Raw genomic sequence first — 27,174 nt, 5'->3', positions numbered from 1 at the left:
CTCACATCCACTAGGTTGGCTATAATAAAATAAAATAAACAGGAAATAACAAGTGTTAGTGAGGCTGTGGAAAAATTGGAACCCTCATAATTTGCTGGTGGGAATATATAATGGTGCAGCCACTGTGGAAAACATTTTGGCAGCTTCTCAAAAAGTTAAACATAGAATTATTACATGACCTAGCAATTCTATTCCTAGATCTATATCCAAGAGAATTGAAAACAGGTGTTCACACAAAAACTTGTACACAGATGTTCATAGCAGCATTATTCATAATAGCTGAGAAGTGAAAACAACCCAAATGTCTGTCGACTGATGAATGGAAAAACAAAATGTGATATATCCATACAATGGAACATTAACTAATCATAGGAAAGAATGAAATATTGATACAAGCTACAACGTGGATAAACGTTGAAAACATTGTGCCAAGTGAAAGAAGCCAAACATAAAAGTCACATATTGCATGACTCCATTTATATGAAATGTCCAGAACAGGTAAATCCATAAGGACAGAAAGTAGATTAGTGGGAACGGGGACGGGGGAAATAGGGAGAAACTGCTTAATGAGTAGAATTTCTTTTTTGGGGTAATGAAGATGTTTTGGAGGTAGATACTGGTGATGGTTGAGCAACATTATGAATGTACTAAAAGCCACTAAATTGTGCAGTTTAAAATGGTAGATTATCTATCACATGAATTTTATCTCAGTTTTTAAAAAAGCATTCTAAATCCAGTGAAAATATTCTTCAAGAATGAGAGTGAAATAAAGATATTCTCAGATAAAAGAAAACTAAGATAATTTGTCATCAGCAGACTTGTTCTAAAATAAATACTAAAGGGATTTCCTTGGCAGTCCAGTGGTTAAAACTCCACACTTCCAGCGCAGGGGGCGCAGGTTCAATTCCTGGTCGGGGAACTAAGATCCCAGATGCCACACAGCCCAAAATAAATAAAAATAAAATAAATGCTAAAGAAAATTCTTCAAGCTAGGAGGAAAATGATACCTAAAAGAAACTTAGGGCATCAGGAATGAAGAAAGAGAAAAATGGTAAATAGAATAGAGCATTTGTCTCCTCTTAAGTTCTTTAAAATATGTATGACAATTGAAAGCAAAAATTATAATATGCTTCAGTGAATTTCTGGTGTACATAGATGTGATACACATGACAACTACAAGATGAAGGGAGAGGGTAAAGGAACCTATAGGGTGGTAAGCTTTCTACATGTTACATGAAGTGGTAAAATATTAAATATATATTATAATCCCCGGAGAAACCACTGAAAACAATTATTTAAAACTATGCAAAGAGACAGAGTTAAAAGCTCAACAGATAAACTGGAATACAAAATACTAAAAATGTTGACCTAGTTTTAAACATATCAATACACATATGAAATAAAAGTTGTCTAAAAAGACAGGGATTGTCAGATTCAATTTAAAATGAAACAAACAACAAGATCCAACTATTTGCTGTCTACAGTTTTGTAGTATAGGTACATTAAAAGTATAACAATGGAAAAAGAAATACCATGCAAACACTAATCAAAAGAAAGGTGAAGTGTCTGTATTAACGTTAGACGAAAGAGACTGCATAGCAAGGATAATTTCCAAGAATAAAGAGGAGCAATATACAATAATTAAAGAATCAATTCACCAAGAAGATGTAACAGTTTTAAATGTGTATGCACTTAGCAAAAGAGCTTAGGCAAATGCTGATAGAATGGAGAGAATTAGACAAATCCACAATTATAGTTGGAGACTTCAACACTCCTCTCTCAGTAACTGATAAACAAGCCAACAGAAAATCAGCAAATATATAGAAGAACTGAACTATTCCATCTAGCAACTGATCCAATTGATATTTACAGAACACTCCACCCAACAAGCAGAGAATACATTCTTCTCAAATGCACATATATATTGGACTATGATAGATCATATCCAGAGTCATAAAACAATACATATAATAGACTTGAAATCATACAAAGTATGTTCTCTGACCATAATGGAATTAAACTAGTAATCAATAGCAGAAAGATAACTGGAAAAACTCCAAACACTTGGAAATTACACAACATAATAACCCATGGGTCAAAGAGGAAGTCTTGAGGGAAATTAAAAAATACTTTGACCTGAATGAAAACACCACATATCAGAATTTGTGGGATGCAGCTAAAGCCATGCTTAGAGGGAAATGTATACTCTTAAATGCTTCTATTAATAATTGAAATGAAGGAAGATCTCAAGGCAATATTCTAAACTCCCACATTAAGAAAGTAGAAAAAGAAGAGCAAAGTAAACTCAAAACAATTAGAATGAAGGAAAGAATAAAGACAAAAAAGAAACCAATGAAATTAAAAGCAAAACCAATAGAGAACATCAAGGATAAACTCAAAGCTGATTCTTTGAAAATTGCAATAAAAGTAGATAAATCTCTAGCTAGAGTAACAGAAAAGGGGGTGGAGCAGAAGAGAAGACACAAATTACAGTCCTCCATCGTTATCTGGGAGGGATTCATTTCAAGACTCACCTCAGATACCAAAGTCTGTGGATGCTTAAGTCCCTTAAGTCCCTTATATAAAATGGCAAAGTACAGTAAGCTCTCTGAATCCATGGGTTCCACATCCACCAATAGGGAGGGCCGACCATACCAACTTCTGGAGTAACAGAGAGGATCCCCCTATAGACCCCACAGACATTGAAAGAATAATAAGAGAATACTAGGAACAATTCTACACGAATAAATTTGACAATTTAGATAGAATGAACCAATTCCTTGAAAGCCACAAATTAACAAAGTTTACCTAAGAAGAGATAGATGACCCAAATAGTACTGTATCTATTAAAGACATTGAATTTATAGTTTAAAGTATTCTCATAGTTTCTTTTAATTTCTTTGGTTTCTTTTTTCTAACATGCGTTAAAACTTAGAACTGCAAAACCCCCTCCTCGAAAAATTCAATTTTACTCTGATTTTTAAAATCAATTAAGAAAAAAACCAAATGAATAAATATCAAGGTGGACATAAGTAAGTAGAAAATTCACACAAGAAACAAAGAAAAACTATGAAGATGTTCAACTTCCCTAGTAATCAGAGAATGCAATTAAAATGACAGTAAGAAGTCATTTGGTACCCAGAGTTTGATCACAGCAAGTACTGGGAAGATGCAGAACCACAGGGCTGTCACTTACTTCTGGTAGGAATAAAGTTGGCCAATCCGTTTGGAGAGGAATTTCACAAGATAAAGATAATAATGGTCCTGCCTTTCCCCGCAGCAATGCCCCTTCTAAAATTATCAAAGGAGTGCAAAAGAGAACATGCCAAGAAAGTTCATTGCAGCATTGTCTGTAAAAATATTTTATGCAAAATATTTTTAAGCCAGAGATTTATACATGGTGTATTATTCATATGATGTAATACTATACAATATTTTAAGTGCTATTTGATAATATGCTATTTTAAATAAATGACCTTAGAACTATGGAATCAACATAGATAAAAATCTCAAAGATAGAATGCGGAGCGCAAAAGCAAGCTGTAAAATGACACTATGTATGTAAAGTTTGAAAACATGCAAAACAATGTTATATATGGGTACATGCAAATGCTTTGATAGTATAAAAATATGCCTTGGAAATGTAAACACAAATTCAGGGCAGGCACTACCTCAGGGGATAGAGAGGAATGTGTTCAGTGTAGAATACACAAGGGGACTTCAACTGTGCCTATAATTGCTTTTCTTTCTTTTTTTCTTTCTTTCTTTCTTTCTTTTTTTTTTTTTTTTTTTTGACTGTGCTGCGTGGCCTGCGAGATCCCAGTTCCCCAACCAGGGGTTGAACCCAGGCCCTCGGCAGTGAAGGCATGGAGTCCCAACCACTGGGCCACCAGGGAATTCCCTCTTGTCTCTTTCTAAGAAATACTATGCAAGCAAGGCAAAATACTGGAATTCAATGGAGATGGATGATGGGATTCGTGGGATTTCATTATGTTATTCTTTGTATTTTTCTAGACATTTGAAGTATTTCATAATGGAAATGATAATCACCATTGCACACAGTAAGGCATTCTAGTGGGTTAGCGTCCTTCGCCACGAGCACTGCGGCTCGGCTGCCCAGGCTCCGATGCCACTTGTACTTCTCCCTGATTGCGGGACTTGGGAAAATTACTTAACTTCTCTGGGCCTCAGTTTCCTTAACTATAAAGTAAGGATAATATTAGGACTTTCCTTACAGTATTTTTGTGAGGGTTACATGAGATAAAATGTAAGTTGCTTAGTATAATGCCAGGCACATAGCAAATATAATTTGTGTTAGTTTTTTTAATTATAGTTTTTCCTCAACCTTTGAAACTCAACTATCAACTCTGTGCCACCGTCCCCAACACTGCCTTCATGTCAAATCCATCTATCAACCCTGGACTAAGGAGAGCTGGGCACTCCATTCTGACTGTTCACCTTGCTCACCTGTGTAGCTTAGCTATTTGTTTTGCCTGTCTTCCTGACTATACTATTTTCTTATTTACCTTTGCATCCCAAATGTCTGGCAATGGTAGGAATATGAGAATCATTATGGATGCCTACAAGAACAAAACAAACAAATGAACATGAATATCCCTCCTGTCTCCAAATAAACCCAGTAGTGTTTTCTCTCCCTACCCACTCCTCTTCCCAAGGGCCCTGGACCTTTACAGACCAGCTCAAATCTCTCTAATCAGAGAAGAAATACTTAAGGGTCAGTACTCCGAACACATGTGTAGAAGACAAGCTTAAAACAGAAAAAGAGTCTCTAATGGTGGAATTTCAGACCCTAAGGGGCACATACCACACATAAGCAGAGGAACTATCTCAACCAGTAAGAAATATTGAAAGATAATGTGGGAACAGAGCTCTCAGAAAAAATAAAGTTGTGAATGTTATCTTGAAAAGTTGTGGTGAGTCACACTTAAAAAAAAAAACAACACACAAATCATATTCTTTGTGAATAAAAGAATGTTTTTCATTTACCAGCGAAGAGGGCTAGTTAAGTCTTCTTGTGAATTCTTTATTAAAGACTGAAGTAAGGAATTCTTTTGTTAAGTAAATATTCAGGCCCTTCCTTGCCAAAGAGCTTTTGAAATCCTTGCTGTAATTATGCTGATGTTTTCTGTGTTTATATGTTAAATGCCTAGAGCTTAATTGTTAATGGGCAAATAAGAGAAACCGCACAGTCCCTGCCAAAGGAGGCCGGATCGCTGGGGCCGGGAGGACAATGGCTCGGCAGGACTCCCCGGAGGGGCTGGAGGGCGGTTAGGACAGAGCGGTGGCCCCGGCTCTGCTCTCTGTGGATGCGGCTCACTTGGGCCAGGGAAGACACAGCCCTACAGGGAGAACAAAGGCAATGGTCAGGTCGTGGACCTGGGCCTGAACTCTAGACCGAGTTTCCTTTCTCCTCACCGCCCCCAGGTCAAGAATTCCCGCTGCCCCGAGAAACCAGCCGGAGAATTCTGATACCGTCCGAATAACCAGAAACCAGGTGGAAGCTTGGTCACAGGCTCTTATCCCAGGGCAGGTGTCCTGGGCTGGAGACCCACACCCCGCACTCACCAGCCACGCTCGCTCTTTCATCCCTTTCCGGGGTCCTCATCGGCATGATGGGGATGAGGGTACCCTTTCATAAGGGTTTTATGAAAATTAAATCAATGAATATTGTAGAAACATGCTTAGAACCGTGTCTGGCACAAAGTGAGTGCTATTTAAGTTAAAGATTTAACTGAGAGTTCAGAAAATATTGTGTTACGTTTCCAGGTATTGAATTCATCTGGAACAGAGGTGCAAGTGACACCCTATGCATGGACCTTGGGGCTCGTTGCGGTGTTACAGGGAATCGCCATACATATGTGGTTGGTCCTCCCACACATCAATGCATGTTTAATTACAGTGTAGTCTTTCTCGTCTCTGCCAACATCCTCTGGAAGATTACACGCAGAAGATGGGAATTAGTGAGGAAACTTCCGTGTACCCCGACTGAAAGTCAAACAGGGCCTGTTCTGATCAACCCTGTCTTCTCTTTCTCTTAAACTCCTCCCCTTTAGGGGTTGGGGTCCTGGCAGAAGCGGACTGGGACCTGCGGAGCCTGCTAGGGTATCTCCAAGGTAATCTGAGCTATTCCATGCAAAATAACCTTAAATCCAAAGTTAGAAGATCCGTTGGAAGGAAGGAGTTAACTGGAAATCTCTCTAAGAATGTTTGCTGAGAAGCCTTCCAGTAGTGTTGGAGTGGGGAGGAGAGCAGAGGAAACTCAGAGGGCGCAGGCTTGGTGCAGAGACTCAGTCGGCCAAGGCAAGGTAGTACCCTCTGAGATCCAGACCTTCAGATGGGTTGAATGTGGTCAGAGATAAGGTTCTTACACAAGTAGCAGGGGTGGGGGGAAAAGCTCTCAAGGCTTATTAGGCTCTTAAAATTTCAGAGTTGAAAAGGGGCATTTCAGCCCTCAGCTATCAGCAGCTAGCCAAGAGCTGAGTTTCCATGTTTCTGGGCACGAAAAGCTCCTTGGTTCTCAGCATCACTGGACCAGCGCCTACTTGGGCGTGAACTCCTTCAAGCACAGCCCCCCCCCGTCTGTCCTCTCTCCTGGAGAGAGGAATTCATCAAAGCACTGTCACATAATCTCCTTGGCTCTGCACAACCACATCTTTGGGATAGACAGAGAGGTGCTATTAAGGCATTTGACAGCCGAGGAAGCAGATGCTCATGGTGGCTAATGACATGCCCAGGACCACGTGGCTGCTTCACCAGACTTGGGTACACCCCCTCTCGGTTTCTGAGAGATTCCCAAGGGAAGGAAGAAAAGCCAGGGTTCTACTCCTTGTGCAGGCACCAGGACCTGTTCCCCATCTTCTGATTAGAACCATGGCCAGTGGCCACATCAGGTGAAGGCCAGTCAGCAAGGACCGCACACAGACCTCGGTGCTCACGAGCCCCTTCTTCCTCAGCACCTTCAGAAGCAGCTGGTCCTGATCGATGCCCAGAGGTGGGCTCTCCAGAAGCCCCTCCACTTCCTTCTGCCTGGGATACTGGGAAGAGGGGGTTTTTCAGAGATGCTGGAGACCACACTCCACAGGTGCCCACACTTCCATCATGTGACAGCTCAATTCCCCTCACTCTGTGAAGGGGGCACAGATATTGGAGAGCCTCCTGCCAAGACCCTGGGAGGAAGCCAGGAAGAGATGCCTGGCCAGGGACGGGGTGAGCCCCGTGGGGAAAGGACTGCTCACAGCTGAGGAGGTTATTCAAAGAGACTTGGACTTGGAAAGGGCCCTGGAGATGGTGGGGTCCAGTCCCGGAAACTGGCTGAGGAGCATTGGAGCAAGAGACCGAAACCAGCCAAGTAGAGGAGGACGGGAAGGAGAGGGTTGAACAGTGATCAGAAAGACAAAGAACAGGCGGTTTGGAAGAGCCAAGAGCGTAATCGTAAATCGCTTGCAGACGCCGGTGCAATACACAACCGAGGCTCCCGCGGGGGTGCCCGTTCGGGCACGTCTACTCAGCACAGTGGGTGTGATCCTGTGCGTGTGAGCAAAACCCCCAGTGAGTCATCCAGTGCGTGTAATGGTCCTGTCGGTTTGTGAATCATGGAGTGTGTGTCAGAGCTGGGGTGTGTGTGTGTGTGTGTGTGTGTGTGTGTGTGTGTGTGTGTGTGTGTTTCAGTGCACAAGGCAGTGATGCCCAGAGTGATGCCGGGAGGAGGATGAAAGCCAGCCCTCCCGGGGTGAACTGTGTTTAAAGGGCACCACGCTTCATTCACACCCTGCATCACGCTCCACATTTCTGAACCTGGTCCAGAGAAAGCCATCTGTCCTCCCTTCCTGATGAAACCCCCCCTATGGAGCAGCAGTGCGAAATTCTTCAGGATTGTGGGGTTGTTTTCAGAGTCAGAGATGGCCAGGATCTTAGAATCCCAAATTTCAACCCCTGTGTTTTAAAGACAGAGGAACAGCGGCAGGGAAAGCCAGCCCCACGGTCCCAGAGTCACAGGGAGAGCTCATAGCAAAGCCAGATGCAGACCCAGGTATCCTGGCCACCCCCATCCTGCTGTCCTTGTTCCACCTGCAGGTCCTTTTCCCTTTTTGCTCAAGGATGTGATGAGATCACTCCTTTTTACTAAAATGCACCGGACCCATCCATGAAGTGAAACACTGTTGTTGCATGTTAGAGGCTGGAGTCCATGAATAACGTCATAGGCAAAGCTGGGGCGTCTCCGGCCAGGTGGCTTAGACGGAGCGTCATTTCACCTCTTCTCCCAGAGCCTCACTCTCACCCCATCCAGGTCAGGAGGAGCCAGAGGGAGACCGCTCTTCGGCCTGTGTCCATAACTGGCAGGGCCCCTTGGCAGACGATACCGTGATTCAGAAGTTGCTTATGAGCCATCTATGAATGTCTCACTCAGGACGCCTAGCTCTTTCTCCTTTCACCTTCCTAGGGGCTGTTTCACTGCTCAATTGCTCCAGAAAAAATGAAAAAATAAATACAGCAGAGGATTTACTTTAGCAGTTCTGAGGAAGAGTTTACTAGGTAAAGAGCCTGAACCGATTAACTATTAAGATGGGGTTTAGGATAATCTGTGAGTTTCAATTATCCATTCCATTCATTCTTCTCCGATGGCTCAGAGTTGACCCGAACTTCAAAGGCAGCACTTCAGCCTCTGGATCTATTGTTCTTATTTCATATTAATTAAGTACTTACTATACACCCAGCATGGCTGAGACCGTTCAGTGGACACAGACTCTGCCCTGCATCCCTGGAGAGCAGAGACTGATTATCTCATCTATCTGGACTTCAAAGCCCTTTACCTCCAATAGCATCTTGTCACTGAATGTGGAGGTGGCTGGGATGCCAAGGACAGAGTGAATAAAAGGAGCAGAGAAATCACGGCTCCGGGTCAGGTGTGGAGCGATCTTACATCTGAGCCCAGGTTCTGCAGTCACAGGAAGGTGTGCCCTGCAGTCAACAGGGCTCTGCTAAATGTACACATTGGGGAAGGGAGTTAGGAAGCCTTCTTGTGTGCTGGACCAAGTAAACATTGATATAGTTAAGTGTCCTTCATACACGACACACGGGCCAAAGGAGAATAACCAAATGTTTCCTTGAATATAAATAAGTGTATTTACAAACGTATTTATTTCAGCAGTGTATGTAATAGCAAAAAGCTGTAAACAACCCCCAAAATCCATTAATAGGAGATTAGTAAAATTAATGATGGTACATCCATTCAATGAAAAACAATGCAGCTGTGAAGAAGAATGAGCTATATCTACATACATTAACTTGAAAAGAGATCTATGATTATTAAGTTTTGAGAAAGCAAGTTATAGAAGATGATGTTATCTGTATTAAAAAATTTTTAAAGGGTAGCCTATAAATAGATACATATGTTTATATATATCTGTACATGTTTTAAAATGTGGGGGAAATGTGGAACCTAAGTATATGGAAAAATGTGGAAGGGTACACATGAATCTGGTTACATTGTTTACTTCAGAGAGTGGAGTTGGAATGGATAAGAAAATCTATTTTTCTATACTCTGTACTGTTTGACTTTAAGTATGAATTATTTTTATAACTTCAATAAAGAACAAAATGCATTGTGAAAATAAAGAGAATAAAAATAAGTTTGTCGATGCTTCCCAGACACCCTCAGCACTGGAGCTTGCCCCCAAGTGAAATGCCTCGCCTGTTATGACATTTGGAGAGCTGGCAGCCATCGCTTGAGAAAACATGGCACATTTGGCCTCTGCGGCAGCGTCATGGAACAAACAGAGACTTCGGCTGTCAGCTCCAAAGAAAAGTACTGATTTGCGTAAACTTACGTGACCTAAACTTATTCAGTGACTTTGAGCTATCTCACTCTGATCAGATAAAATTAATTAAGAGGAGCACAAGTTTCTGGCAACTGTACTCCACCTCCTCCATTATTGATCCAGGACATTGGAAATCGGAATCCATCACAGATTCTTCAATCCCAGCATGAGTCGGGAGGAGGGAAAGGGCAGGGAAGGAGGGTTTGCTGTATGTGCCGGGCCCTGGGATGGGCACCGTGCCTACGCCATCCCACTGGATCCTCGTGCTGATCCAGCAAGGTAGGAGGAAAGGATGTGAACGTACACACACACACACACACACACACACACACACACACACACACACTGGAGCATGCACTAGAAACTACAGAACAAGACAGAAAGAGGGAGAGCCCAAGACCCAGGGAAGAAACACACCCATGGCCTGAGAGTGGGTACCAGGCAGGCTACTCATCAGGCCAGGAGAGTAGTGATTCTGGGGTCCCTCGGACACCTTGGCCAGGAGCCTGGCTATTTTGACACCGCCTGGGTCTACTTTATTCCCACTGAGGGTCTGAAGCTCTGGGGACTGGGGCCGAAGCACGAGAGGAAGCTGTTGTAGCCAGGACTGAAATCTAACTCAAACCAGCTTTGGCAAAACATTGTTATTCGGCTCTTGGAACTAAAAATGTCCATGAGTAGACGGCTCACTGGAATTAGGACTCAACTAATGTCAGTCAGGGTTCATCCTGTTTCAGTATTTCTCAGCTCTGGCTTCCTCCGTGCTGTCTTCGTTTTTCAGGCAAGCTCTTCTGATGTGGCAGCAAAGATGGTCCCAGAAATTCCATGTTACTTGGTTCCTTGCAACTACCCATTCCCATGAAAAGCAAGCATTTTTTTCCCCGATAGTTTCAGCACGAGTGCCAGGGATGGCTCTCAGGGGACCAGCTGGGGTCATGTGCCCATTTCTCAATTAATTACCATGGCGACCTGATTGGGTTTTCCCAGCCTTTTCCAGATCACATGGATTAGGGAGGAAGGAGTGGTCTCCCTCTCCAAAATTGGAGGGGTAGTACCAAAGCAAGAAGGGAAGGATGCTGGGCAAGCTGACCACAGACGTTCATCACAACGTCACAGAGACACCTACAAGGAGACTGTAAACTGAGAAACTGGTAGGTGTTGGTCATTTATACCCGTCACCTCTTGGCAACCATAAGACCCTTGGAAATTGTTCAACACAATGATATAAGCTCTGAAGACACTACCGACCCTGGTCTCCCATTGCTTGCCCTCTACTCTTGGAGACCCAGTCCCTACCCCTCCCTACCTTGAATCTGGGAGGATGAGGGTGGACGCAGAGGCATGGGCTGCAAGGGGCACGTGTGTCGTGGCATTGGGGGGGAGGGGCAGGCAGGAAGCATGAGCAAGTGAGGGGGGGCACATGCGTGTTCTCACTGGGGGCTGCCACGTGCTGGGGTTCAGGAAAGCTCTCTGCTGGGCACGGCCAGGGTAGGGCTGCCTTGCACACTTGTTCAAGCTGTGCCACAAAATACTAAATACAACCAAATTTTACTTGAGGAAGGAGCCTACTCATCTGCACAGAGATGCCGTAAGGGCAAGAGGAGCCCTGCTAGGAAGTGACAGAGAGAGAAACCCAGACCCCACTCCATCATCAGCTGTGTGACTTTGAGGATAAAAATATGATCATGGACGTTACGGTGCTTTTTGAAAAGTCATAAACACAAGGTATTCTAAATCACTCTCCAGTTCTCCAGCCAGCGGAGTGCTAGAGGTTACCTAATTTGTTCCCAGGCTCTAGTCATATGAGAGCACAGACTGTGGGAGAGATTGATGACTGCGGTTCCCTTGAAAACATCACACCCACGGCAATCTCTCGTTTTCCCATTTCTATTACATATAGGACTGTATCAGGTATTTATGCCCACAAGTTTTTTCTTTGTTTTTCTTTTTTTTTTTTTTTGGCCACGCCACTCAGCTTGCAGGATCTTAGCTCCCCAACCAAGGACTGAACCCCAGGCCCTAGGCAGTGAAAGCACAGAGTCCTAACCACTGGACCGCCAGGGAATTCTGTATCAGATATTTAGAAGTTAGTGTGCTTTACAACGTTAATAACCTTTCTTCGAGTGGATGCAGTCTATGTGTTGTTGGAGGGGGAGGCTGTCTATGTAGGGGCAGGGAATGTATGTGTCCATCCTCAGTCGGATTCTAAACTCCTAGAGAATGACATTGTCCTTCGTTGTATGTCCCATGTCAATTATTTTTTTCCCTTGGTCACTGTGTTGAGTTAAACAAATGAAAACACTTCTGATAGAGATGAAATTAAATAACTTATAAATGATGCCTAGACAGTACTTGGTCTATGAAAGATGCTTTCATATATATATGAAAGATATATATTTCTTTCCCCTCACTCCTCTTCTGATGCAGAAAGAATAAGAACATTCACTTAACCATATTAATTTGAGGCCACTTGTTAATTGCCAGGCACTGTGCTGGGCACTGAAGACACAATGATACATGAGAAATAATCTCTCAAGTTCTGTGGTCCATCTGGCCAGAAGAAAACCCTTGATTGTAATCTTTCACATGTTATATGGGCTTGCAAACAAGGCGCTCTTGGATGGAGGACAGTGGAAGGATAGTTTGATGGTTTTAATGATTTTCTGGGGTTGGAAGGGCAGTAGGAGATGCCAGCTTGGAAGGTGATGTTTGAATAGGGTCTTGAAGGATGAACAGGAGTTCACGAGGCCAAAAAGCAGCAAGAGTGTTACAAGCAGAGGAAACAGAACAATAATAAAAGTTAGCTTGAAAATAACTTCCTTCTTGAACAGAACTATGATCTGTTGCAACTGCCAGGGAAAGGACCCCAAATCAAAAGCTGTTGATTGGAAGAAAGAAAAGGGCTTCAGAGCTGGGCTCCATCAATCATCTCAAACTTAGGGCTCTTCAGGGCCTGGCATCTGCCTTTACATACTTTCAGTTTAAAGATGTTTGGAGCTTTTTAAATTATGCATGTTATTACTTTCCATTATCTAGAAAGGAACTGTTTTTAAGTCTGAAGACCGAAAGTTGAAACCCCCAGGAATTTATTTTAAACTTGGGAATTTCCCAGAGGTCTGGAATTTGGTGTCTGGGTTCCAGATTTGGGCCTAATTGTTGGGTTCCCTTCTCAGACTCTGCCTCTGTGTGTGTCTACTGCCTCCCCCGCCCCCATCTGTACCATCTGTTCAGCAGGGCACAGCTTTCCAAAGCCCTGGGTCAGCCCTCTCCTGGTAACTCTACCTGGGGAGAAAAGCAGCTCTGATGCCCCACCAGATCAAAGATAAAGCCCAAAGTGTTTACAGTATCAGCTATCGCTCCCTGGAGAGAAGGACTGTATCTTTCTCTGTGGCTGCAGAACCCAACTGTAGCTTTTCTGAATGACTGGCCCTGTTGGCACCTCCAGGCCCAGGATCCCAGCTGCTGCCCTAGCCCAGCCCAAGGAGGGAGGGAGGCAGGCCGCTGACAGGACGCCCCTCATGAGAACAAAGCTATCAGCCCCATCTTCGCAGGGTACCAGCCTCACCCTCACACCTGCCAGGCGGGGCCTCCTCTTTCTTGGTAAACGTCTTTGTCCCTTAGTTCAGTGACGGGCACATGGGGGACGCAGTTAGGGCGTGTGGTTTATTAGCAGCTGGTTTTGCAACAAGACCTTAAGATCTGGAATCAGGAGACCTGGGTTGATACTCTGCTTCCACCTGTGACCAATTGCCTGTCTGAGCCTTGGTTTCCTCATCTTTAAAACAGTGATGATAATTATGCCTCTCAAAGCTGTTCACTCATTTACAAGGGCAACATGGAGTGGAAGAAGCAGAGTGGGGTGGAGGCCAGGGCTCAGTTCCTGCATTGGTACAGTGCCGGGTTCACATACAGTGTGTTATTCCCTAGTTAGGTGACCCTCAGTGTTCCCCATCTGTGAAATGGGATCATAATCGCTCCTCCTTCACGGGGTCTTTAGGAGGATTAAATGAGATATACTCATGACGAGCTGAGTACAGTGTGTGCACATAATAAAGTTTATACAGGATCTACTCTGTTCTCAGTGCTGTGGAAGGTGCCGGGGTTCCAGAGGTCAAAGGCACAGAGCTCACAGTGGGGTAACTGTGAAGAGACTCAAATATCAATAAAATAACTAATGCAAATGCAAATCAGGTCTTAGCCCTCCTCACGCACCTCACTTCAAAAATCTCACCCAGTGTCTGTGTGTGTGTGTGTGTGTGTGTGTGTGTGTGTGTGTCCTCACCACATGGCATGGCCTGTGCCTGCCTCTCCAGTGTGTGTGTGTGTGTGTGTGTGTTTGTGTGTGTGCGTGTGTCCTCACCGCATGGCATGGCCCCTGCCTACCTCTCCAGTGTGTGTGTGTGTGTGTGTGTGTGTGTGTGTGTGTGCGCGCGTCCTCACCGCATGGCATGGCCCGTGCCTACATCTACAGCGCCTTGTTCTTTGTCCCCCAGCCACACTGGACTCATTTCTAGACCTTGAACCCACCAAGCTCTTTCCTGCCTCAAGGCCTCCGCTGGGGTCCCTTCTGCCTTGAACAGTGGTTCCAGCACTGGAAGGGTCTCAGCATCTTCCACGAATCTGCTGGAAATGAAAATTCCCCAGCCCTGCCCCAGCACTCCCGAATCAGAAATCGCCCCACCCCACCCCCCGCCGACCCCAGGCAGGCTCAGCGCCCTGTGCATTCCAATGCCCTAACATTTAAGAACATCTGGCCCTTACCCCCTCCCCTCTGCTCTTCATTTGGCCCCTTCCTCAGGGACGGATTCCCCCTTATCCTCTCAGAAGAGCCCCTGCGGCCAGAAGACGTCTGTGAGGTGTCCTGTGCTTTCCTTGTTGACCTGTCATTTAGTCTGGAAGAAATGAGGTCTCTTTAAGAAGCCAGTTTGGAGCCCACAGGATCAGCTCTGGATGGATGACGTCAGCGAAGCCGCGGGCAGCACAGGGACGACACACGCGGACCTCCTGGCCACACGGCCTGCTTCCCAAAGAGAAAACGGGAGGCGCAGGGGCCTGCAGCAGGTGAACAGGCTTAAGTGGAGAGAAACTAAGTCACTTGGGGATATTTAGCACCTAATGGAAAAGCAGAAATGTTGAGGACGTAATTAACACCTATATTCTAATCTCACCAGTAGCTAAGTAGGACTCAGCCCTAAGCTTGAAAAATAACAAAATAGCCCCAGGAAGACAAAAGCAAATCTAGAAAGATGTTGCTAAAAGTTAAGTTACTGATACCCAGGAAGCGGGTTTCCTTGTCCTTTGAACATATCGGCTCACTGTAGTTTAGCAAAAACTCAAAGCTCCCCCAAGTTAGAGTTGTTGCTTAAATATCTGTCACTGCAGGAGTGAGTATACTCCTGCCATAGCTTGGGTCTGCATTACTCGGGCAGTCCTGCTACCCACACACTCACCTGACAAATAGCAGCTTCCTCACAGTCAAAACAGAGACCCTGCGGCTTCCCTGGTGGCGCAGTGGTTGAGAGTCCGCCTGCCGATGCAGGGGACACGGGTTCGTGCCCCGGTCCGGGAGGATCCCACATGCCACGGAGCGGCTGGGCCAGTGAGCCATGGCCGCTGAGCCTGCGCGTCCGGAGCCTGTGCTCCGCAACGGGAGAGGCCACAACAGTGAGACGCCCGTGTACCGCAGAAAACAAACAAAACAGAGACCCTGGAAACGACCAAAAGGTGCCATTTTCGCACCGAAAGGCAACAAGGTCCTGGACAGGGAACAGCACGGACCTGCGGGCATGGAGGAGGGCCCGGCGGCTGACGTGCACAGCAGGCCTCCTCATTCCGTGTGCTTCTGCAGAAATAATGCAATTGTGAGGGGCTAGGGAAGCCACAAATAGAATAAAGAAAGGAAGGGAAAAATCGATAGCTGTGGAGAGGAGGAAGGGAGGCGGACGTGCTGCCTGAGCCTTGCTGTCAAGAACAGCAGAGGCAGCAGTGCTGGCCGGCGTCCCTCACCCACGATTCAGGCCTGGGCATGGACCGGGCTCCCAGGTCACTTCCTCGGCAACCTCCACCCAGCCTCTCCCCGGCAGACACTAGTGTCCATCTCCCGCAGGTGGGAATGGAGAGGCAGAAAGACTACATAAGTTGCTCCAATTCCTAACATAAATAAAAGCACTGAGACTTGCACCCAGGGCCCCCCATCCATCAGCCCGAGCCTTCCTCAGCCACCACAGCTGCATGGTCCATGAGAGCACAGCTGTCTGGTCCAGGAGGGCACTCACGCAATAGGAACCCAAGCGAGTCTGGCAGGAGAGAGGACCACTTTACCTGTGTGTATGGAGTTGGCTTCCCAAGGCTGATTCACCTGGGAAACAGCCTCTGGGGAAACTTGATCCCTACCCCCCGCCCCAGCGCAACACAAACTGATGTGTATCTCTCTGAAAGCAGGCAGAGTGAGACCAGCAAGTGGCCTTCACAGGACCTCAGAAGACGCACACCTTGCTCCTTGGGATTTGCTCATTCTTCCCCCTTCCTGGAGGGCCTGCAAAAAAAGAAAAGAAAAAAAAAAGGTCATGAAGAACCTAGGGGTAAGACAGGAATAAAGACACAGACCTACTAGAGAATGGACTTGAGGATATGGGGAGGGGGAAGGGTGAGCTGTGACAAAGCGAGAGAGAGGCATGGACATATATACACTACCAAACGTAAGGTAGATAGGCAGTGGGAAGCAGCCGCATAGCACAGGGAGATCAGCTCGGTGCTCTGTGACCGCCTGGAGGGGTGGGATAGGGAGGGTGGGAGGTAGGGAGACGCAAGAGGGAAGAGATATGGGAACATATGTGTATGTATAACTGATTCACTTTGTTATAAAGCAGAAACTAACACACCATTGTAAAGCAATTATACTCCAATAAAGATGTAAAAAAAAAAAAGAGAGGGGGACTCAGAGAAGCAGGACACAGCAGGTGTGGGGCTCCCGGGGAGCAGGGGGGAAGTGGGGTCTCTCCTTCGTTGATCCACACCCCGAGCCTCTGGGACCCAGCATCCGCCCTCTCCCTCCTCTCGTTCTGCAGTGTTTTAGTTGGAAAGTAAGACCCAACTCGCTAAATCAAAGTGGTTTCCCCAGCAACACTGGGAGAAGCCGGTTTACTTACAACAGGTAAATAATGCATGAGCTCAGGCTGAGAAATACGGCAACCAAGTTCATGTTACTAACGGGTTCACTGAACCTGGAGGCTCGGCTCCTGAGCCCAAGTCCCAGGGGATAAGGTTGCAATTTCCCACCTGCCCCTCCTCTCCTAAGGAATCCTTTCTGTATTCAGGTTGTGTGTGTGTGTGTGTGTGTGTGGTTTTCTTTTTTCTCCTTTTTTTTCCTGGCTATTTCCTACTCTCTAAATCAAACTGCCTCTGCCTTCAAGAGCAAGGGACTAGGCACCCGTCCTCCGTGTGGCTTCTCCCATCTTTAAAGACAGGGTGCTGAGAAAGGTTCTCTTTTGCAACGTCAGGCAAGGCAGCACAGACCAGCAGCAGGCTCCCTGGTCTGCCAGGAGACAGGTTCGTTTCCAAATCCAGTCGGTGTACCTGACAGGTCTGTCAGGACCCCGCGCGCCCTGGTACAGATGCACTCTGCCAAAAAGAGATGCAAACCGAACCAAATTGTGAAAGAACTTTTTTTTTTTTTTTTTTTTTTTTGCGGTATGCGGGCCTCTCACTGCTGTGGCCTCTCCTATTGCGGAGCACAGGTTCTGTGGCCATGGCTCATGGGCCCAGCTGCTCTGCAGCATGTGGGATCTTCCCAGACCAGGGCACAAACCCGTGTCCCCTGCATCAGCAGGCAGACTCTCAACCACTGCGCCACCAGGGAAGCCCAGAACAACTCTTGATAAAGACAGTGTGCTCCTCCCTCCCCCTGAGAATAACTGATACTGAATCTACACCTCTCTACCCTCCAGGAAAGATGCTGGGCTTTCTCTGAGTGGCCCTCTGGAAGTAGTACGTTCTGTTTTTAATTTCATGAAGATGAAATGATAGTAGACTAGAGAAAACGCTTTTTCAAATTACACAGCGCCCTCCCAGGTTGACATCGCCCTGCACCCCCATGCCAAAAAAAATCACTCATGTAGACGATTGAAAATTCAGTACAAGGAGAAATTTTAAAATGCCAATCATAATAAACTGGCAGGTTTTATGGCAGGAGGAGGTGAAGATTTAGTTCCTGCCCCAAAAGATTGGCAAGCTTTGGGGTTCCCTTCTGAGGATAGTTACCCTCCAAATCCCATAAGGTGAAGTATTTACAGACATGTATAGCACTGACTTATCTTGTCCACCTGCTGTCCACCTGTGCCAGCAGATGTGGAGAGAGTAGTTGGGTCTCTGTTTACCTTGGTTCACTGTCCTGTACACAGCAGATACCATCTAGGTGAATAAGAGAAGCTGATGAAAGCATCTCACTCTATTGAAAATTAAAAAAATTAAGAACTTGCCTCAACACAAGCAATGAGATTTAGGCAACTACGGCCACTTGTTGTGTCTGTTCAAACAGATTTGTGGTATTATAAAGTGGCCTGACTCAGAGATTGTACAGAACGTCAAGGAGTTAATGAATAACTCTCTGTGGAAATGCTCCTATTGGAAATCCCCTGTTTCTCAGGTGGAAAAGAAGTAATTCACACTGACAATAGATACTGCTCCGTGACTGCAAAACGAGACACGTCTTCAGTGAGTATCATAGCAACCTAGTTGGTCTGTGAAAATTATGGCAGTTTTGCATTAAAGGCTGAAAACTGAACAGGCGAATCTGTTAGAAAAACTACTCTTCAAAGAGGAAATTCTGACATGTGCTGCAATATGGATGAAATTTGAAGACATTACACTAAGTAAAATAAGCCAGCTACAAAAAGACAAATACTGTAAGATTCCCCTTAAGGGGGGTGCTTAGCGTAGTCAAGTTCATAGAGACAGAAAGGAGAATGGTGGTTGCCAGAGGCGGGGGGGCAGAGAGGAATGGGGAGTTATTGTTTAATGGGTTTAGAGGTTCCGTTTTACAAGATGAAATGGGTTCTGGAGATGGATGGTGGTGACGGTTGTATGACATTACAAATATATTGGATACTACTGAACTGTATGATTAAAAATGGTTCAGGGGCTTCCCTGGTGGCGCAGTGGTTGAGGGTCCGCCTGCCGATGCAGGGGACACGGGTTCGTGCCCCGGTCCGGGAAGATCCCACATGCCGCGGAGCAGCTGGGCCCGTGAGCCATGGCCGCTGAGCCTGCGCGTCCGGAGCCTGTGCTCCGCAACAGGAGAGGCCACAGCAGTGAGAGGCCCGCGTACCGCAAAAAAAAAAAAAAAAAAAAGGTTCAGGTGGTAAATTTTACATTATGTGTATCTTACCGCCATAAAAAGACGGGGAAGAAAAAGACCCAGGAACACATGTAAACAGGACGACTGAAAAACCTTCAGGTAGCTACTGAAGCAGTTTAGACAAAACCATCCAGATAAAACAATGTCTGACTTGTGACCAAAATAAAGTGAGGTGTTTGGTCTGGACTGAAAATTTGTTTAGTTGATCCCAGATCATGCATTCACCACTAAACATTATGACAGGCACCTAAGAAATGAAAACGTACTCAGGAACAACCAACCGAGGAAATGATGGAAGGCATCATTGGAGGGCATGCACCCTGTCGGTCACAGATGACGCAGCAGGTATTTAACTATTACCCAGCAGTAGGCAGCCCGCAAGTGTGGACTGCCCCATGCATGGTGCAACACGATAGCAAATACCGAAGAATGCTTTGGAGAATCACCACCACAAAATGTACTGGGATTGCGCTGTAACAGCACATCAACAAATCTTGTCCCATGGAGCAAACAGTCTGTCTGTTGGAGAAAATGAATAATTACTGTGGAAGTTATTGACAGAAGCACAAAAGTCTTAGGAGAAACATCACAAAACCTACTGAGAATAATAAAACAATGAATGTCCCTGGCAGAAAGGCTCTAGAGGAACAATGCAACCTGAGAAACTCGTGGAGTAAAACCTGCTACCCCTTTGGAAACCGGAGAGGTATCTGGACACTCACTGCCCATCTCACAGGCATCAGGATCTCACCCGCTTTGGCATCAGTTCAAAAGGCAGTACATCGAAACGATTACATATCAGTGTGACATTCTTGTCCCAACTACAGATTATGTTCACATTCTTGGCTAACACAGCAGGGACTGTCATAATAAGTTATACAAACCCACTAAGGTTATACCTTAATGCTTTGCAGTATAGGTAGTACTTCCAAAGCATGATTGGACCTCTTATCAAATGTGTACTTTTGTTTCTATTCTCCCATTTTTACTACCCCAAGAAAATCGTGAGACTAGTTGAAGCAGCATTTTACAGGAGAAAAAACTAAATTCAGGCTGGGCCTTCCCAGGCCTGTCTTTGTGGCCTGACCCATCACTGTAGCTACACTTGGACATTCATGCCTCGTGGACACGTCCTTACAGGTCAGGATGTATCAACCAAATGCTACCCTGTAACACTTTACATGCTTTCCCTGGGTTACCCCAATAACTGAGAAGGAAAAATAGAAGTGTTAGGGCCTCAAGCTGATGGACAATGGGCAAACCTTTGCCTCACTTAGTGCCATGTAAGCCAAGAGATCTCTATGGCTCTGAGACTGGCAGGCACCCCTCCCGCCCCGTAGGCTGCCCTGCCACATCACCAGGACGCACATCCCTCCAGGACGACCTTGCCCTGGGCTCTGACTCACCTAATCACAGCCCTGTGCCTCTCCATGAACTACAGGGAGTAATTTAGGAGTCTGGGCCTCTAGAGTGCCCATCAGCCCAGCCAGGGAGGGAAGGCCCCGCGGAATCGCTGAGGCCTCGGGTCAGGGCAGCGGTGGCTGCCGAGCAGAAGAGGAAAAGCCAGTGGCCAGCCGGGCAGAGGGCCAAACAGGAATCGGGCGGTGCTCACAGAGGGCTCTGTCCTAGGACACAGTGACTCCCACCCACAAGCACATCCCTGGCACAGTTAAGAACTCGGGGTGGACCTCTCTGCAGGGCAACGGGTGTGGCCTGCATCCTAAGCCTCCGATGGGTTTTGAGGGGCTCTGGGGAGTCCCCAGTTACTGTCGGAAGGAATTATCCACAGCCACAGGGGCTGGGTCTCCCTCTACTGGACCAGACTTCACCCCACACACCTGCAAGCCTGGCTTCCCTTCCCCAGTTTTTCCAGAATTCTTTGCTGCTCTTAAAATACCAAGAGCTCCAGTTTAACTGCCCTGACCACTGCCCTACACCCCCTAGCTCCTCTCTCCGCGCTGCCCCTAGAGCCCCCCACCCTTGCAGGAGGGACTCCTCTTCAAGCTTCCTTTACCTCTTTGCAAACTGGGGCACACATTATTTTCCTCCAAATCCTTGACCTACAGCAGGACAGTGAAGGGAAATTACAGCATCATTGCGAAGCCAGGCTCTCCTTTGATCCCGCTTGTGAAGGGCATGTGGAGGCACAGGACGTCAGAAGAGCTGCCCAGAGCCAGGCCCGGGGCCAGCACCAAGGGAGAGCCCGCGGGAGAGCACGGTCCCTCCCACGCGGGCAGCTCCCACTGTCGGGCGGTGCACCCCGGCTCCCAGCCTCTGCTCTGGGACAGGCACCCTCTGTTCTGGGTTCCTTCTGAAGGAAGACTCCGCGGCACTGCTGGGCCTCTGAGACTTCAGCGGCCTAATGGGATGCAAATTGGAATTTGCTCCCTTAAAGATGTATTATGCATGGACTTTCTATTAGATTTCACTTGGAAACTCATCATCCATCACCCCAGCAGGGCCTGCACAAAATCGGGCCTGTGTCAGCAGTTTCTTGTCAGCTGGGATCTGATGCCAAATTCATCTCCCTCACAGGGGGGTCTGGGGGACACCAAAGGTTTGGAACGTGGCCGGGGTGGATCGGGGAACCACTTCCGGGCGTCCTCCCAGGCGGTCTGGTCCTGGCTGGGAGGGGGCGGGGCCAAGATGGGAAGGCGGGGCCTCACCCGCCGCAGCAGGGGCTGGAGTGGCTTGACTACAGATGCCGCGGCGCCCAGTGGACCCCTATGATGAGAGAGAGAGGCCTGGGCTGGGAGGGGAAGAGGGAGTGAAGGCTTTGTCCGAGGGCCCAGACTTCAGTCTTTTACCCAAGGGGGGGAAAAAAATTCCTGAGTCATCTAACAGGATTAGTCTGGAAGACTTCTCCTCCTTTGGGTCACACACAAGCCATATCCCTGTACCCCTGCACACACTCACAGCCGCCACACATGCACACATCCAACCCACCCATACCCTCACGTTCACACGTACAACATTCACACACATGCTCACACTGTCACTCACACACGTGCGATATACACACATGCTCACACGCACCGCACCCCCTGCTCATACATGCACATGCTCACACACACCCATATGCTCCCTGACTTACACCCATGCAAACACACGCAACACTGCAACACACACACCCGTACCCTCGCACCCACACTCACACATGTGCACATGCTCATACGTGCACACTCACAATCACATCCATACAACACACATCCTCATATCCCACCCCCAACATGCAACACATACACCAACACCCTCACACACCCTCATTCACAGGTAGTCACACCCTGGACACCACACACACACACACACACACACACACACACACACACACACACACACACAGACTCACATCCAGCATTACCTCTGAGGCCACAGAAGGCAGAGGGAGCTTTTCTTCATTCATGAAAGGCTGTGGAGGCAACCTTCCAGAGTCGCTAGGATACAGACTCTGTGGGTGTTATCCAAGCAATGGTAGCTGAGTTCCAGGCTCTGGGGAGCAGTGACTGGGGAAGTGGGAGCCATGTTCCCTTCCACTGCGTCTTCCCACCAACAGAAAGGCAGGTGGGCAATGAGGCACAAGGACCCCAACAGGAAGAATCAACTGGGCGCTGGAGGTATGATAAAGTGCCAGGTGGGAAAGAGAGGTTTCAGCCCTTGAAGACTCCGAAACAATAAACTCATCGGGGACTTCCCTGGTGGCACAGTGGTTAAGAATCCACCTGCCAATGCAGGGGACACGGGTTCAAGCCCTGGTCCGGGAAGATCCCACATGCCGCGGAGCAACTGAGCCCGCACCACAGCTACTGAGCCTGTGCTCTAGAGATCTCGAGCCACAACTCCGGACCCCACGTGCCACAACTCCTGAAGCCCACATGCCTAGAGCCCGTGCTACGCAATGAGAAGCCACCGCAATGAGAAGCCCACTCACCACAACGAAGAGTAGCCCCCACTCGCTGCAACTAGAGAAGACCTGTGCACAGCAACGAAGACCCAATGCAGCTATAAATAAATAAATAAAAATTTAAAGATAAATAAACTCACCAGCCACTGTTGACGGAGCATCTCCTCTGTGCCAGGGCTGAGCTGGGGGCCTTGAGACCCAGAGCCTGCTTGTCAGGAGACATCAAGCCAATTCACAAAAGATAGGCCACAGTCCTGGGCCGTACATGGGTGGTATGCCAAACAAGGGCTTTCAAACCAGAAGTGCTCGTCGGGACAGTCAGAGAGGCAAAGTCACCGTGGGCTGGAGCGATCAGGGAAGGAGGAGAGGGGAGAGCACGGCAGGTGGAGAGACAGGTGTGGGCTAACACTTAAAGGCAGGACTATGGGAGGCATGGGGAGGGAAGCCAGCCCTGAAGAATTGGGTGATAAGGGCCTGGTCCCTAGGTTGCACTGAGGTTAGGAGCCTGGCTTTAAACTCACCTCTGCCTCATCTGAGGAAGGCCTCTGTTTGTCCTTTAGCTATGCTTTTGGGCTCACCTCCTCCAGGAAGCCACCCAAGATCTCTCCCTCCTCAGAACCCAGCATATTTGTTGCTTCTAAGACTTTAATTTCTTGTGGTCCCAGAGTTAGACCAATTCAGCACATAGTGAGTTTTCATGATCAGTCCCTGATGTAAAGAGTAGAATTCCTGTCTACCAGGGACAGTCGTATAAACTAAGAGCTACACTAGCAATGCCATTTCCTTACACAGAGTAGTATAAGGGCTCAGAAGAGGAAGAGCAGATATCCAGATAAGACAATTAGAAAAGGCTCCATAGAGGCGATGGTGTTCAAGGACAGGCTGAATGTGCTTTGTCACTGTTCATCAGCTTACATCTGGTCCCCACTCTAAATTTTGTTCACTACGTCCTGTACCTCTCCATTCCCTATCATGCCTAGCACAAAACAAGGTATCAGTAAGTTCTTAATAAATGTATTATCTTGTTCATTCATTCAACATCTCCTTGCTTCCTTTCTTGCTCACTGGTGGAACTTCTAGAATGTTCCTTCAGGACTTCCCTGGTGGTCCAGTGGTTAAGACTCCGCGCTTCCACTTCAGGGGGCACCTAAGATCCTGCATGCCACATGGCACAGCCAAATAAATAAATAAGTAACTAAATAAAAATAGAATGCTTCTTCACCCTCCAGAACATGGGAGTCCACATCCAGCCTGCTCCCAGGTATGAGAGGGTGGCACATCTAGGGAGGATGGAGGGCTCCCTGGGTGGTCTTGTGGCTGCCGCCTTTTCTCTGCAGGTCAGAGTATAGTCAGGGAGTACAGCTGAGAATCTTAGAACCAGGACCTCAGAGGTGTTCTGTATCTTCCGTCTACAGCCAGGGACTAGAGATAGTAAGTGGGTGTGCAAAGTCCCAAAGGTGGTTTGATGAGATAAAAGGAAATCATACGTTACCAACTGTGCTTTGATATAACTTGACAGTGGAGAATCCTAACAAATACTACCTCAGACGGGTGGCTTCCTGGAGGAGGTGAGCCTTATCAGCAGTGATAAGTCATGGTGATAGTATCCACTCTCTATGTGATGGACTGAAAATGGCACTTTACTTCTGTGCTCTTCCTCCGCAGCCTAATCATGAGAAAAACATCAGACAAGTCCCAGTTGATGAACCTTCGACATCATACCTGACCAATCTTCCTCTAGCAGCTAAGGTCATCCAAGACAAGGAAAGTCTGAGAAACTGTCACAGCCAAGCACGGGCTATGGAGACATGACAAAGATAATGTGGGATCCTGGATGAGAACAGAAAAAGGACTTTAAGGAAATCTATATGAAGTTGGGACTTTAGTTAATAATAATAATAACAATGTATCAACATTCGTTCATTACCTTTTTTTTTTTTTTTTTTTTTTTTGCAGTACGCGGGCCTCTCACTGTTGTGGCCTCTCCCGTTGCGGAGCACAGGCTCCGGACGCGGAGGCTCAGCGGCCATGGCTCACGGGCCCAGCCGCTCCGCGGCACATGGGATCTTCCCGGACCGGGGCACGAACCTGTGTCCTCTGCATCGGCAGGCAGACTCTCAACCACTGCTTCACCAGGGAAGACCCCCGTTCGTTACTTTTAACAAATGTACCATACTCATGTGAGATGTTAGTAATAGTGGAAACTAGGTCCTGGTGTATGGGAACCCTCTGTACTATCTTCCCTTTTTTCTGTACATCTAAAACTGTTCTAGGGAATTCCCTGGCAGTCCAGTGGTTAGGACTCCGTGCCTTCACTGCTGAGGGCCCAGGTTCAGTCCCTGGTCAGGGAACTAAGATCACGCAAGCCTCATGGCGTGGCCAAAACAAAAACAAAAAACCGTCCTAAAAGAAAATTTTAATTTAAAAAAATGCTGCTTTGCAACAAAAAACTGTCCTAAAAGAAAATTTTAATTAAAAAAAAATGCTGCTTTGCAATTGTAAAAGCACGCTGCCCATCCTAGTTCTAACTAGTGTTAATAACAGGCTCTCGGGCTTCCCTGGTGGCACAGTGGTTGAGAGTCCACCTGCCGATGCAGGGGACACGGGTTCGTGTCCCGGTCCGGGAAGATCCCACATGCCGCGGAGCGGCTGGGCCCATGAGCCATGGCCGCTTAGCCTGTGCGTCCGGAGCGGAACAGGAGAGGCCACAACAGTGAGAGGCCCGCGTACTGCAAAAAATAATAATAAATAACAGACTCTCAGTCCAGTGCTTGCCCTGTCCTACCACGTGGCTGTTTGAGACGTTAAGGTCTCTTTAAGCTCTTCTTGCTTCTGACAGTTTCTCAGACTTTCCTTGTCTTGGATGACCTCAGTGGTCTTGAGAAGGACTGGTTGGGTATTTTGTAGAATGTCTCACAATCAGGATTTGACTGATTTTTTTTTTCTCAACTTGGTTGCAAGTTCCTTAGAACCACAGCGGGGCCACCTCTTTCCCCTGGGCAGGTTAGAGAGAGAGGTACCTGCACTCCCCTCCATTATGAAGCCTATGTGCAGCGCAGGTGAGAAACCAGCCCTAGCATCCTTGCTCTAGAAGCACTGGGCCTGATGTATCTCTCAGCTTCGCCTCACGTGGGAGGTTCAGCCTCCATCAAGGATAGGTCCAAGAGAGAGTCTTGGCTTGGGACTGGGTATCACAGAGGACTAGCTCTGCTGGTGTCTCTCCGAGGGACAGGCTTCTTCTCCACAGCCAGCTTCAGTGTGTCCACTGGGACGGTGGGACTGAGGATACTGGGGCCTATGAGTGGTTGCCCTGACAACCCAATCTTCCAGGTGTGGGGGAGAGAGGGAGGTGCCTGTGTGAGTTCCACAAGGGACAGGATGCTAGCTGAGCTGCCCCTAAGGGTGTTGTCATCTTTACCTCCCCCGGGTCCCTTCATTATACAGTTTCTTAGCCTCAGTCCTCAGTTCCAGCCACTCCTCCTAGGATGCAGCCCTGATGAGGGGGAGGCAGCCACCGGACACTGAACTGTGTGGGTTTGACCGAGCTGGCAGGCAAACCCAGCGAGCTAAATCCAGTGGACCATTTGAGATGTCTAGACAGGAAGCCAGGCTGGGAGAAAAGCAATTCCACTCCCTCAGGGTAGAGCCCGGAGGCTGCCACTGCTTCAGGAGCCCAGAGGATATGTCCCCAGGGGCCTGAGTGCCAGCTCAGGGCACATCCTTATGAAAGTAAAAGGTGTGCCTTGCCCTGGAGCAAGTGCAGCAGGGGGGTACCAGGTGGAGCAGATATCCCTCAGGGGGTGGTGCTCAGGTGACAGTGGCCCACCCTGACCTTGAGGTTAAGGTGGAGTGGGTACACCTGGCATCAGGGTTCCAGGCTATCATCCCAGAGCCAGCACTGGGCATGCTCTGAACATCACTTGACATCCAAGCGGGGGGCGGGGCGGGGACGGGTGGAGTGGAGAGCCAGCCAGGGTCCAGCACTGGGACCTTGAACAAGTTAGCCCATCTCTCAGTTTCCCCGTTTGTAAAATGGGGCTAATCATATACCTGCCGTGCCTGCCTCATGGGCCATTAGG

Source organism: Aethalodelphis obliquidens, unplaced genomic scaffold, assembly GCF_003676395.1.
Source record: "Aethalodelphis obliquidens isolate GAN/ISIS:26980383/991018 unplaced genomic scaffold, ASM367639v1 scaffold25, whole genome shotgun sequence".
In the NCBI taxonomy this organism is placed as follows: Eukaryota; Metazoa; Chordata; class Mammalia; order Artiodactyla; family Delphinidae; genus Aethalodelphis; species Aethalodelphis obliquidens.
This window is presented reverse-complemented; position numbering follows the sequence as displayed.